Below are 15,606 nucleotides of genomic sequence, written 5' to 3' on the forward strand. Positions count from 1 at the left end.
AATGTGTCTCCCTGAGGAAGTTATTTAAACTTTTCAGTGAGCTTTCCTCTCCCATTACTCACATTAGAAGAAAAAATGAAGTAGGTGATCTGCATCTGTAGAAGGAATTTCCACTTGTAATTTCCTGACTCAAACAAAATCACAGATTTGCTTCTTTCCATCATCATTGCTTCTCCATGTCCTTCCCACTTTTGAGTGAACTAAAATGGCAAATTCTTTTTTATTTATTTATTTAATAGCCTTTTATTTACAGGTTATAGGTATGGGTAACTTTACAGCATTGACAACTGCCAAACCTCTTGTTCCAATTTCTCCCCTCCTTCCCCTCACCCTCTCTCCCAGATGGCAAGATGACCAGTAGATGTTAAATATATTAAAGTATAAATTAAATACACAGTAAGTATACATGACCAAACCGTTATTATGCTGTACAAAAAGAATCAGACTCTGAAATATTGTACAATTAGCCTGTGAAGGAAATCAAAAATGCAGGTGGGCAAACATATAGGGATTGGGAATTCAATGTAATGATTTTTAATTATCTCCCAGAGTTCTTTCCCTGGGTGTAGCTGGTTCACTTCATTACTGCTCCATTGGAACTGATTTGGTTCATCTCATTGTTGAAGAGGGCCACATCCATCAGAATTAGTCATCACATAGTATTGTTGTTGAAGTACATAATGATCTCCTGGCCCTGCTCATTTCACTCAGCATCAGTTCGTGTAAGTCTCTCCAGGCCTTTCTGAAATCATCCTGTTGGTCATTTCTTACAGAACAATAATATTCCATAACATTCATATACCACAATTTACTCAACCATTCTCCAATTGATGGGCATCCACTCAGTTTCCAGTTTCTAGCCACTACAAAGAGGGCTGCCACACACATTCGTGCCTATACAGGTCCCTTTCCCTTCTTTAATATCTCTTTGGGATATAAGCCCAGTAGTAACACTGCTGGATCACAGGGTATGCACAGTTTGATAACTTTTTGAGCATAGTTCCAAACTGCTCTCCAGAATGGTTGGATGTATTCACAGTTCCATCAACAATGTATTAGTGTCCCTGTTTTCCCACATCCCTTCCAACATTCTGCATTATCTTTCCCTATCATTCTAGCCAGTCTGACAGGTGTGTAGTGTTATCTCAGAGTTGTCTTAATTTGCATTTCTCTGATTAATAATGACTTGGAGCATCTTTTCATATGGCTAGAAATAGTTTCAATTTCTTCATCTGAGAATTGTCTGTTCATATCCTTTGACCATTTCTCAAATGGAGAATGGCTTGATTTTTTATAAATTAGAGTCAATTCTCTATATTAAAATGGCAAATTCTATTGTAAATATTAAAAATATTTTTATAGGTTTCTCCAACTATGGACACCTCTATTTTCCCCTTTGGAGGATCTAAAAATGGCAAGTAATTATGTCCATCAAATACAGCATGATAGAGGAGATGCTCAGCTCTTTAACCTAGTTTTAAATCTTGTCTCTAAAAATTATTAATTATGTGTCTCTGGTCCTCTTAATTTTTCTATTCCTCATTTCACCTGTTAGGAAAAGGAAGACAGAATATTAATATCAGGAATGCTTTGTTCACTAGGTAGTCAGGAATTCCCAAAAAGAACCATGGAAAGTCCATGGAAAGCTAAAAGATATTCAGCAAATGCCACCTCAGAATGCTCAGAATGCTCAGAATTGCTCTGAATGACTTTGGGGGCACTTTCTACTCAGGGAATAATTGGAAGTAGTCTTCAGAACCTGGATGGTCATTTGGCATTATAATCTTTATTGATTTATTGAGGGAGGGGCAAAAGTATGTACTATTATATTTAAGAAGAAAATGAAGAACTGAATATATTAAATAATAAAAATTCAGCCCATGACTAATAATGTATGGGATAATTTTAATCCATGTATGATTTATCAAAATAAAGTATCACTTTATCTCAGTTGTCTCTCTTTCTCTGACCTGTGGGGATGTATAGTCATTTAAAACTAATTGAGCTAAATATAATACTTTGAAATAATAAAGATAAAACTTTTAGTACAGGGCAAAGTAATAATCAGTGAAAACAAAAAAAAAATAAACAAATTACAATATTAGATTACCTCTACCACTACCATATGACCCCTAGCTCACGTACTTTATTATATATCTCAGTATGTAGTGGGAGTTGGAGAAGGGAGAGAAGGAAGTAAAGGAAGAGAAGGAGAAGGATATATATTTTTATGTAGTCAATGTGGAATAATGGAAAAACCTCTGGATTTGGAGTCAATAGTGAACTGTGATCAAATCTCACTTATGACACTATTTGTGGAACTTGAGCAAATCACTTAAACTCTTTTTTGTATGAGCATATGCACACACACATATACGTGTATATACACATGTAGTCTATATATGTGCATGCAGGGATACATGCATATATGTATTTGCAATCTACATACTCACACATGTGTATGCAGGAAGAGATGCATATGTATATAATGCACATATATACATATATGTGTATATACAATGTATATGTGTAAGCTCACTCACAGATTTTATATATATATATATATATATATATATACATATATATACAGATTGAGCAGTTGGAATATGTATTTTTTTGCAGGGGGGAGGGATAAAATAACAGAGCAATGGGATTAAATTCTGAAAGACAACTTTATTTTTAGTTGTACATTCCACAAGTCAAGGACTTCTTCAATATTTAAAACCCTTTTGACGACTATAGCTCTACAAAAAGAAACATTCCCCCTCACAGAGATACTTTGCTTTTAGATAGAATGAGAATGAATGAATGAATGAAACATTTATTAAGCATTAGTATGTGCAAAGTTTTTTGCTAAAAACTGAGGATAGAAATAGAAAAGTAACATCCTTTCCTCCTAAGAAACTCACATTTTAATGTGGAAGAAATTAAATATGGAAGACAATAGCTGAAAGTCAGATGGAAAGTTCTATGACTCTTTGGGTAGAGTAGCAAAGCAGATGGTAATGCTTTTTCTTTAATGCAATTTCTACTGATAAAATATAATAATTTCTGATTCTGAACCATTTGATATTGTCAAAAGATTTTGATGAGAACTTTTTTTCAGAATTTTATCATTTGTAACTACAGCATCTTCAGGAAGAATTTCTGCAGGTTGCATCTTCACAGGTATTGTATTCCAAGAGAAGAATAGTGGTCACTGGACATGGAGCTGGAAAGATTACTACTCCAACCACTTTTGATGTTCAAGGTTCTGGAGTGTCTCAATTGAATCTAAAGGAGATAATAGTAAATGTGGTGGTGATGGCTATGATCTGACTTGACAGGCACATACCATCTTCCCCCATTCTTGTTCTCTGATGTTCTGTTACTTCAGTTGGTCTGGCCTGACTCCTCCATATGTGGTAATTAACTAGTAGTTAGCAGAAACAGCTTTTCCCCTCTCCATAGTAGTTGCTTTCTCAAGTGATTACTATGAGGACAAGGGTACAAGGAGACCTAATGGCCAGGGCTATGCTCCCACTCCCAGAGCTCCCAGAACAACCATCTCTCTCTTTAACAGTGGCTGTTGGAGCTTTGCTAGAATAAGGTCTGGTAGCTGATGACAGGGAGAGACATGGTAATGCTATTCCTATGGCTCTTGGGTCTGGTGTGATTAAAGTCATGGTGGTGACTTGATTTTCATAGTACCTGTTGCTTCTCTCTGTCTTTTGGAGTGATATGCTGTTTCAACTAGACTTTCTTGAATCTTCATTTAATAAATATGTTAAATATTTCTTTGGGGAGGGTGCAAATTCTTTATTTATATCAGTAGCTTGTCAAACCTGACTTCTATTTGCCCAAAAAGTATCATTTTAGTGTAAGGTACTTTAATTTCAATATTTGATATTTTCTTTCAAAGAAAAGATCATTCTCTCTGAGATCCCTTCTGATTTTGAGATCTTGTCATTGACTGGACTATGGTCATGCAGCCTATCAGATGAAAGCACAGGAAGGCACCCCAGAAGTCTTGACAGCCAAGTTAGCATTTTATTTGACTGCATTCTTTCCTTGCAGTTTTCAAGCATATTATGATTTTGTACAAGAGAAGCATAGAAACTTGTTAGGTAGATTCTGATGACCTCATTTTACCCTCTTACACCAGTCCTTTTTTATTTAGAAAAAATAAAGATCAATATCATTAATAACCATCCTAACCATCCTAATCCTATCTTATGACCTGGCTGAGGGAACATTTATCTTCTACTTAAAACCATTCAGTTTTTTTGAATTAACATGGTTTGACTGGGATTAAATAGTCAAATCTTAGCCCATTATACTCTACATCATATAACTTAAGGACTAACAGAGAAGGTCACATGGATTTGTCATTTAATTAAATTTATTTTAAAAGGAAAAGTCCACCCTCATATGTAGAGTTGAAAAGTCATGTCTAAATATTCTCAGGCATAAACCATATCTGAATATCTGTATAATATGCAGTAAAAGCATCAAATTAGGAGGAATGGAGACTCCAAATGAATCCCAACTTTGCTTTGAAGGAAATGTGCAAATTCTCTAGAAGACAGAACATTACCTTCCCCTAGTTATAAATAAAATAAATATTGGAAAATCCTCTAAGATCATATCTTGACCTTCTCACATTTTCTTTGACATTTCATTTCTCTCCTAGATTTCCTCTATAACAAGATACATTTTTCACAAAGTTCCTCTTTAAATGTCTGATTTGGTATCTTGTATCAAATTTTTGCACATAGTCTCCCAATTAATAATGATGATTATAATGATGACCATCATCCTCATCATTATCATAGTTATCAATTATGTATAATCTACCATGTATCAGCCACTGTGCTTAGCACTTTAAAAATATTGTCTCATTTCTATCTCATAATAACTTTGAGGTAAGTGATATTATTATCTCAGTTCTACAGATGAGAAGAAATGAAACTGATTAAGTGACTTTTCAAAGGTCATGCAGTTAGGAAGTGATGCTGAATTTGACCTCAGATATTATTCTTGAATCCTCAGACACAATCTTTTGTGCTCCCTAACTGCATCAGTTAGAATTAAGCTCGTTTGTGGCAGGAATTATTTGGGGTCTTGCTATTTATTTGTGTTCCCAAGATTACATAGTAATTGGTATTAACTAAATGTAAGGATGGAGTTATTTACTCAAACACATGCTTACCCCATTTTAAATAAATGAAGTCTTAGTCTAAGTAAAAGAAAAATGATTTTGAAATGGAATGATTTTGTAGATTCATCTTTGGATAGCCCAAGGAAATCAATTTAGAATAAATTTATTCCAGAAATTGGAATAAGTGAGACTTTTAAGCATGCCTGCAAGAAAAAAAAGTTAGCACTGAGAGGCAGATATTATTCCGCAGTCATTGACCTTTTAGATATGTTGAAAAATAAAGGAGAGGGGAATGATAGAAGTCTTTCTTATCCCTGAAAATTTCTCTTTCTCTGTCCATCTCTGCCCATTTGTAATCAGTATAATATAGTCTATTGCTTTTCTTATCCAAATATTTCCAGTAAACTGCATTTTGACTCAAATCCAAAGAGGGATAGGGCCAACTATAAGACTGATTTCAATGCAGAGTTAGGCAGAGAGCCTAACTTTTTCCTAAATGTTTTTTTTTTAAACCTATCATTCAAAGTAATTGTGGCTGAGCTCAGTTTTTTTTTCCTTTGAAAGAAACTATGTGGACCTTAGGGGTGATTAGAATACCTCTTAAGACATTCATACAGACAAGTTCACATATACCCCTTAGCATTAAAAAGCTAATTCTTTTGTTATGCAAGCACTGATATTTATATTATTTGATTACATGACTCTATTATGTCAGTGGTTTTGCAATGAAGTACAAATCTTACCAGGGAAACAAGTAAATTGAGATGATGCTTAGAATTTTATGTTTCATATCTTAAGTGATCTAGAAAGAATTGAGTTTACTACTTCACAAAAAAGAGTAATTATTTATTATAGGAAGTATCTGGATATAACAATATATCAGTAATTAACATTTCTTTACTCTCATTCCATTTACCATAATTATTCTAGTTATTTTTTTGTATTATTTTGACATAATGCATGACAAAGTAGGTTTAAGAGTATGCTTCCTGGAAGTGGAGTTAAGATGACAAAGTAAAAGAACTCTCCTCCAAATCCCTTCAAATACCTTGAAATACTGACTCAACATATTTTAGAGCATCAGAACCCATGCAAAAAGATGGAGTGAAACAATTTTCCAGCTGAATACAACTTAGAATGTCATTGGAAAAGGTTTATTGCATGAAAGTGGGAGGATAGTGCAATCCTGAAACAGGGCAAGCCAGTATAGATCCATCCCAAACAAAGTAGGAACAGGACTTGGGATTTCTGAATTTTTGGCATCAGCTGAAATTTCCAGACCTCTCAGTTTACAAACATCAAAGACAACCTGGAAGGTTGTGAGAAAAGGTTTGTTTTACTGGGGTGTGAGGAGAGAACTAGCAACCAACTTAGACTTGCAAGTCTCTGAATTAACAATGATAGCAGCAGCAGCAGCAACTTCTGGAAATCTCAGAAAACAGAGAGTTATGGGGCTTAAACATCTGGTCAGAAGGAGATTGCAGGATGTCTCTTTGCTAGCACTGAAGCTTTGTCCATACTGATATCTAAGACACAGTCCTGCTCACAATCCCAGGGAAAGGAGGTAGACTAACACAGTAAAACTTAGTGGATTCAGGTCCCTCTCACAGTTCCAGAGCAAAAAAGAATGCGGCTACTCACAGATCAAAGCACTCACCAAGACAATGTTGAACACACTTCTCCTTGGATGGTATCACCCTGGAAAAACTGAAAACATACAGATGACCAGAAGGATCTCTGGAAATATCTACACAAAATATCTGAAACTTGGGACATCGCACCCTTTACAGTGAAAATATATAAAGATAATGTTAATAAAGATCAAAGTGAAATAATAGTCTGGAAAAATGAGCAAATAACAGAAAAATATTGCATCTATAGAAAGTTACAATGGTAACAAGGAAGAACAAAACATACACTCCATGGATACCTATCATTTGGAGACTAGCTGAATAATTTATAGCATGTGAATTTGTGGAATATTATTATTCTATAGGAAAAAATTGGCAGAATGAATTCAGAGAGGTCTGAAGAGACTTACATGAACTGATGTTAAGTGAAGTGAGCAGAACCAGAAGATCATTATACACAGTACCAGCAAGATTATATGATGATCAATTCTGATGGACTCAGGAAGAGCAGAAGAAGGTGCCATTTATCTTTCACAACATGACATGGAAATATATTTAAAATGATTATATATATACATATATGTGTATATACATACACACATACATATATGTGTATATATACATATATATGTATGTATATATATAATATATATATATATTATATATATACAGAATTGCTTGGTCTCTTGGGGAGGGAGGAGATAAAAAAGGGAGGGAGAAAAATATTTTGAACTCAAAATCTTACCAAAAAATGAATGTTGAAAAATATCTGTACATATAATAAGAAAAATAAAATACCATTGATTTTGATTTTTTTTAAAGTAAGAAACATAATGGCTATTACCTCTGAAATCAAATCAAAGGTACAATGAATCACTGGAATTAAAAAAAGAAGAAGAAGAAGAAAGAAAGAAAGAGTTCCTAGCTTCAGAAAAGATTGAAAATAATTCCATGAACTGATGCTGAGTGAAGTGAGGAGAACCAGAGAATACTGTACAAAAATATGAGTGAGCAACATTACTCAATGATCAATTATGATAGAATTATCACTTCTCAAAAATGCCATTATTCAAGCTAATTAAATAAACTCACAATGAAAAATGTTATTCACATTCAGAGAAAGAAATGTGAAGTCTGAATGTAGTCAGATTTACTGGCATTCAGTTTGGGCAAAATATCTTCTAATTATTGCTTTAATTTCCTTTTCATTGGTGATAAATTCAACCTTTTCATTTTTGATACTGATAATTTGGTTTTCTTTCCTTTTTTCAAATCCCAAAGGTTTATCTACTTTATCATTTTATTTTTGTAAAATACAACTCTTAGTTTTATTTATTAGTTTAATACTTTTCTTTCCATTTTATTAATATCGCCTTTGATTCTCAAAATTTCTAATTTGGTGTTTAATTGGAGAGTTTAAATTTTCCCTGACTTTTTAAATTGCATACCCAATTCATTGACCTGAAAATTTTCTATTATATTCAGATAAGTATTTAGAGCCATGATACTTTCCCTTAGAACTACTTTGGCTAAATCCCATAAGTCTTGGTAGGTTGTCTCATTACTGTAATTCTCTTGTAATGATTCCTTGCATGAAATTATTGATTGATTCTATGATTTGTTGTTTAACCAACCTATTCCTTAAGATTAGATTATTTAGTTTTCAAATAATTTTTGGTTTATTTTTACATGATCCTTTATTACTTGTATGTTTTTTTTTTTTCATCAAGATCTTGGAAAGATGCATTCTACCTTGGGGCATTTCATTGTAAGTTTTTTTTTTGTCCTAATATATGTCAATTTTTGTATAGATTTCATGTAGTGCTGAGAAAAATGTACATTCTTTATTATCTCCATTCAGTTATCTCCAGAGGTTTATCATATTTAACATTTCTAAAATTATATTTGCTTAACTTTTTTTTTGTTTATTTTGTCATTAGATTTATGTAGTTCTGAGAAAGAGAGGTTGATATTCTTTGCAATTGTTCTGACTATTTCATCCTGAAACTCACCTAATTTTTCCTCTAAGAATCTGAATGCTATAGCACTTGGTGCTTATTTGTTTAGTATTAATATCACTTAATTATCTATGGCATCCCTTAGCAAAGTGTAGTTTCCTTTTTTATCTCCTTTAATCACATCTGTTTTTGTTTTGCCTTGTCTGAATTCAGGATTTCATAACGTATTCTATTTAAGTCTTTTAACTTTACTCTTTGTGGATCCCTTTGATCAAATGTGTTTCTTGTAAAAAGCATTTAGCAGGCTTTTAATCCACTTTTTTATTTGGTTTCATTTTATGGGAGAGTCCATCCTATTCACATTCACAGTTATGATTACCAGCTATGTATTTCCCTCCATACTATTTCCCCCAATTTCTACTTTTCTTTCTCCTTTCACTTTCTCTCCTTTCCAGAATTTTCCTTCTAATTCCCATCTCTCTCAATCTGCCCTCTTTTCACCCCTTTTTTGCTCTTTCCCCTCATCTTTTTGCCCTTTCTTCTACCAACCTTTTTATCTTCTTTCCTTTCCTGTTTCCCCTCCTACTTCCCTAGAAGGGAAGATAAATTTCTATAATGAACTAAATCTATATCTGAAGAGGTTAAGGTTCAAGTAATGTCATTTCCATTCCTTCTTTTCCTGTACTGAAAAAAATTTTTTTTTTTTTGCTTCTTCTTGTGATATGTTATCCTATTTTACTTCTCTTTTCTTCTTCTCCCAGTACAATCCTTTCACCCCTCCTTCATTTATCTTTTATATCATCATAACAACATCATACTCTCTACCTATAAATAGCCCTTCTAAGTGCCACAATGAAGAAACAGTTCTCAAGAGTTATGCATATCATCGTTCCATGTAAGAATGTAAATAGTTTAACCTTTAAATATTTTTCCTATCTTGTTTACTTTTTATGCTTCTCTTGAATCTTGCATTTGAAGATAAATTTTTCTATCCAGTTCTAGTATTTCTATAAAAAAATGATTGAAAGTTACCTGTTTCATTTAATATCCAGCATTCCCCCTGAAAGATTATGCTCGCTATTTCTGATTGGCTAATTCTTGGTTGTAATTCAAACTCCTTTTTCTTCTGGAATCCTGTATTTCAGGCTCTCCACTCCTTTAATTTGAAGCTGCTAACTCCTAGGTAATTCTGACTCTGTCTCCTCAATATTTGAACTGTTCTTTTCTGATCACTTATGGGTATTTTCCTTTGATCTGACTATCCTAGAATTTAGCTACAATATTCCTTGAAGTTACCATTTTGAGGTACCTTTCAGGTGATCAGTAGATTATTTCAATGACTATTTTACCCTCTGGTTCTAATATATCAAGACAGTTTTTCTTGATGATTTCTTGAAAGATGTCCAGTCTCTTTTTTTCTTAATCATAACTTTCAGGTAGTAGAATAATTCTTAAATTGTCTCCCCTGAATCTATTTTTCTAGGTCAATTCAACTCAAAAACATTCAATGATATATTTTACATTTTTTTTCTATTTTTTCATGCATTTTAAATTTTGTTTCATTTATTGTTGATATCTCATTGAGCTTCCAGTTGTCCAATTCTAATTTTATGAATGATTTTCTTTAGTTATTGTTATTTCTTTAATTTTTTATTTGGCCTCTTCTGCTTTTCAAGGAGTTTGTTTTGGCAACAGATCCCTACCCCCTCCCCATTACATTTATTTTATTTTAAAGAGTTGTTTTCTTCAGTGTATTTTTTTATTTTCATTTTGACATATCTATTTTTCAGCAGTTGTTTTCTTCAATTAGTTTTTGTGCTTCCTTTTTCCAAGCCATTTACTTTTTTCATAATTATCCTACATAGCTCTCATTTTTTCCTCAAATTTTCTTTTATCTCTCTTATTTGAATTTTAAAAATCTTTTTTGAGCTTTTCCAAGATGGCATCTTGCACTTTAAACCAATTCATAATTCTGTTTGAAGTTTCATATGCAGGTATTTTGCTATTGCTGTCTTCTCAGTTTGTGTTCTAATCTTTGTCATCATAGTAGTTTTCTATGATCATCTTTCTCTGTCTATCTCATCTGTCTGTCTGTCTGTCTCTCTCTCTCTTTCTCTCTCTCACAGGGAACACTGTCACAAGTTTATTTTGTGGAAGTACAGGGGCATTCACTAACTTTCTATGCTGGCACCAGAGATGCTGGAAGTTTTTACACTCTGCTGAGTTTGAATTCTTCACTCAAGTCTGTTGGGCCTAGATTTGGAGTGTCCAAATTTGCTTTCTACTCTGGTGCAAGAGGCCTCAATATTGGCCTTTTGAGTCATTGTCCCACAGAACTGCTTGACTTCTATGTCACTTGACTGCTGAACCAGGACAAAAGGGCCTCCACAATTCTGTTCTGTGATTAATAGCCTTCATCTAGATTTCCCTCACCATACCTGTACTAAATAATGCTTCCCTTTTACCTGAGGCACACTGTTCTAGAAGTCCTTCAAAGTTATCTTAATGTGGAAATGTTTTTCACTCTAGTCTTTTTGTGTGTTCTGTCAGTCCAGAAACTGTTTAGAATTTTGATTTAGCATTGTTTTTTTAGGGACATTGGAGAGAGCTTAAGCAACTTCCTGGCTTTTCTCTGCCATCTTGCTTTTGCCTTTTTGTTGTTGTTATTGTTCTGTTTCAGTTAGAAATAAATCATGAAAAAAGCCAACATTTCAAAATTTTAAAAAAAGGAACAAGAATTTTTTTTCAATCAATATAACAGCCAGAATTTGTATGCTTGATGTCAACAAAATGCTTGCTATATGTAATTTTGCTTGTTCCTCACAATATTACTATGAGGGAGGCAATCTTATAAAAGTGAGAATGAGAGATGATCAGTACCTTGTTCTGCATCCCTAAGCTAGTAAGAATGAGAATAAGATTTGCACTCAAGGTCTTCCTGACTCCAAACTTAGCACTGTATTTATTACATCATCTTGCTATATGTCTGTCAATGGTGGAACAATAGATTCTCTGATGAATTAAAATTTCAAGTGAAATAAAGAATGATGGAAGGAAAACTAGTATATATCTGTAATCTATGTCATATTACAGGGTTTATCTTAATACCAAAGTGCAACACTGGTACCAACAGGAAAAGGCTTAGACAAATTATCCAAGTGGACAATGCATTTGGAATGACCTTTAATCGACTATGTAAAGGTAAGACCTGTTTATATCTTAAAGGGCAAAAGCAGAGCCAGTGAAAACATACATGGATGGAAGCAAACAAGAAAAGTACAGGGTAATATTTAGAAAGGTTGTGACCTCAATCCTTATATAACTGTATATGGAAGGATGACAACTCATCCAGAATTATGGAAATCTATCGACAAAGAGACCAGTTAGCCTTTTATTCTAAAATGTAAGTACCCTTAAATTATTTACTTTCTTCTTTTAAGACATTTTAAAAGCAATTAATTCAGTGAATTTTTCCAATCTCGCCTCTGCCTAGTCTATATATTTCTCTGTTCTTAGAATAGAATATGAGTGTCCTGAAAGCAAGAACAGTTTTGTTTTTTTTTTTTTTTTTGCCTTTATATCTCTGCTACCTAATAATATACCTAATCTTACAGATATTTCTTAATTGAATTGAATTGAATTAATTCTCAAGATTAAATATTCTCCTCTATATCTATTATGTGCCAGAATTTGTTTTAAGCATTTTTTGCACATACCTCCTTTATTCCTTAGAGCAACCCTGAAAGATAAATGGTATTATCTCCATTCAATAACTGAGGAAATTAAACCAGAGTTTGGGTTATTTGAAATGGCTACTTGACCAGGTCCACATAGCTAGGGGTGTCTAAGGCTAAATTTAAATTAAGGCTTTCCTAATACCATAACCAATATTTTTTCTATTCCAGGTGGCTTTGGAATGGCTTGTAAATACTAAAAATTGATTGATTGTCTTTCAGTATTATTTCCCTTACTGTTCATTTTGACTTTCTTACTCCCTAGAATTATTTCTTCATCTAATACTGTGGTACTCTAAGTATAGTCTGAGAACTCTTGCTATTCCTTGACATTCTGTCAAGGGGACAAGTGATCAAAACTATTTTCATTATAATATAAATGTTTTAATTTTTAATATGGTTAAAAATATATAATTATAACCCACATAAATATGGATCTTTGTTGAATAAGTCCTCAAAAATTTTGGGGGGATAAGAAAGGGTTCTAAGCTTAAAAAGTTTGAGCACCCCTGATCTAAAAGAAGGTATGCTTGTATGTAATAAGAGAAATTTTCTCTCTCTCTCTCTCTCTCTCTCTCTCTCTCTCTCTCTCTCTCTCTTTCTCTCTCTCTCTCTCTCTCTCTCTCTCCTTTTCTCTTTCTTCCCCCTTTCATCAACAAAAGTGAATAGACAATCAAAGAATTGGAAATATAACTAATGAAAAAAATTATAAATACCAAAAAACAAAAACAAAAATTGAAATTTTGAAAAATAAAAAAAAATACCAGAGGCTTGACAGATAAACATAGGAACTTGAAAATATTAAATGTTAAAGAAAATCTTTTATGTTTAATTTGACAAAAATAAAGCCTAACAAAATTGCCTCAAAGTAGAACATGGAAAGTGATTCTAAATAGATAAAAACATAAAGGAAAGTATAATAACTGTTTTCAATTAAATAAAATATGAACTATAAATATTTGCAAAAAACAATCTAATATCCAAAGTAATCATAGAAAAATAAAAGAATTGCATGACCACATTGTAGAAAAATAAACTGAATAAAACATAAATGAACTTCACAAAAAAATAACTATGATTCATGATTACTATTGCCTAGCTATATTGCTATGAGAAAAGCGCTTTTCAGAGTTTAAATTGTCATAGAAGTGTGCATTATTATTTTATTTCTTGAACACACCATGACCTGAACAAATACCAACTCCACAAAACTGTCCACACTGTGTTAAATACAAATGTGCTTTTACTGAAGCTTCATGGGAGCTGCACATTTAGACATCCTATATTTATGGCCAGGTCCATATTTTGGCTGTTTTAAAAATATATATATCTCAAGGACTGTAAAGGTAATTGGAATTCAAATGATTTGCAGCCCCCTGTTCATATTCCCATTGAGGTAAGTTATTGACCTGCTGTCACTTCATGCTTTTCCAGCCTTGACAGATTTGCTAAATTGGTCGCCGATTTCTATAAGGCATCTATTTTCATGTAGTGCTCCTCTCACGGGAAGACAATGACAAGCAAGTGGAACCTGAGCAGTCACTCTGAAAGGCCCTGCAACATGAGAAATGGTCCATTTCACCAAAGAGCTGAATAAAATATTATCTTTTCGCCCCTGCACTGCTTTGGGGACATCAACTTTCAACATGTTGACACCTCACAGATAGATTGGGGAAAGAGGTCCCTGCCTTTTGCCTTCAGAATTTGAAAGCTAATGTGTTTTCTGTGGAACGAGAGTGAAGAGAAGACAGATAGAGGCTGGATACACTTGTATTTTGGCAGTGATCTTTCTATAAATTCATTAGAATAAGAAGAAAAAAAATATCAGAATACTATTGCTGCTAAATTTTCTTACCAACGTGTAGCTTTAAAGATTCTTGGAGGACAATGCTTTAAAGCAGCATGAGACTTTCTTTTGAAATTCCCTTTTATATATAGTATTCTTTTTTGTTCTGTTTTTTTGGGGGGTGGGGGGAAGAAACAAATATGTATTAGACAACTAAGCATAGGCAGATGACTTGGTTTAGCACTGGAGTGAGATTTATAGAAGAAAAAAATCCATGATCACTGGCTTTTCCAGACTTATCTGGGACTAGAACAATGAATGGCAGCAGGGAATAAGAGAAGAGATTTTAAACAATTGCAACAACGAACAGTAGTCAAGGTCACAGAGAATAGAATGCTGGGAAAGGTGATGATGATGTGTCTGACTACACATTTCACTTATTTTTCCACATGATGGATTAACTGCAACCAGGCAAGATCACATGTCTCCATCAAAGACTAGATAGCTCAAATTAGGAGGCATCTTCCCTCCTGAGCTAAAGCCTGCATCAGACTCTAAGTTGTATATTTATGTTCTATAATTAAACTAACTTTTTGACTCCATAGTTCCTTCAAGTGTACTTGATTACTGTTTTTTTTTTTTTGGGGGGGGATATTAATCAAACTTTTTATGTAAACTATGTTTTACTTTCCTCTGCCTTTTCCAGGAGAGACATAATTGTATATTCCCTGGAAATCCTGATACTATATCATTCATGTCTATCAGGCTACTTTCAGGGCTTAGTAAAGTGATAATTATAGACATATATATATATATATATATATATATATATATACATATATATATAGAGAGAGATACATAGATGGATAAAGATAGGTAGTTATCTATATATATTTACATAGATATAAATATGTATGTATTTGTATTTATAAAATTATATATAGACACTTATATATATAATTATATATGTGTATGCATACATATATGTGTGTATATATATTATATTATATTATATTATATATTATTATATTGTCATGAAAAGCATGAATATAATATATATATATATATATATATAATTATATCCAATGCTATTGCATTGTAATTATTTTCAGGTTATAAACACAGATGAAGGTAAAATTATTTTATTTTAAGTGTAAGGGAGAGTGTTACCTTTTCTCCTCAACTTGAAAAAGAAATACTTGGAAAGAAAATATGCACAAGTACAGAATATTAAGAAAGCCTCCTCCATGCTATAGGTATTTGAACTGAGCCTGTGAGAGAGTGGAGGAATTCTAGATTTGATTTTCATTTATGATGAAGATTAAGGGAATGTAGAAAACAAGAGAGAGACTGGGCA

Source organism: Sarcophilus harrisii, chromosome 2, assembly GCF_902635505.1.
Source record: "Sarcophilus harrisii chromosome 2, mSarHar1.11, whole genome shotgun sequence".
Taxonomy (NCBI): domain Eukaryota; kingdom Metazoa; phylum Chordata; class Mammalia; order Dasyuromorphia; family Dasyuridae; genus Sarcophilus; species Sarcophilus harrisii.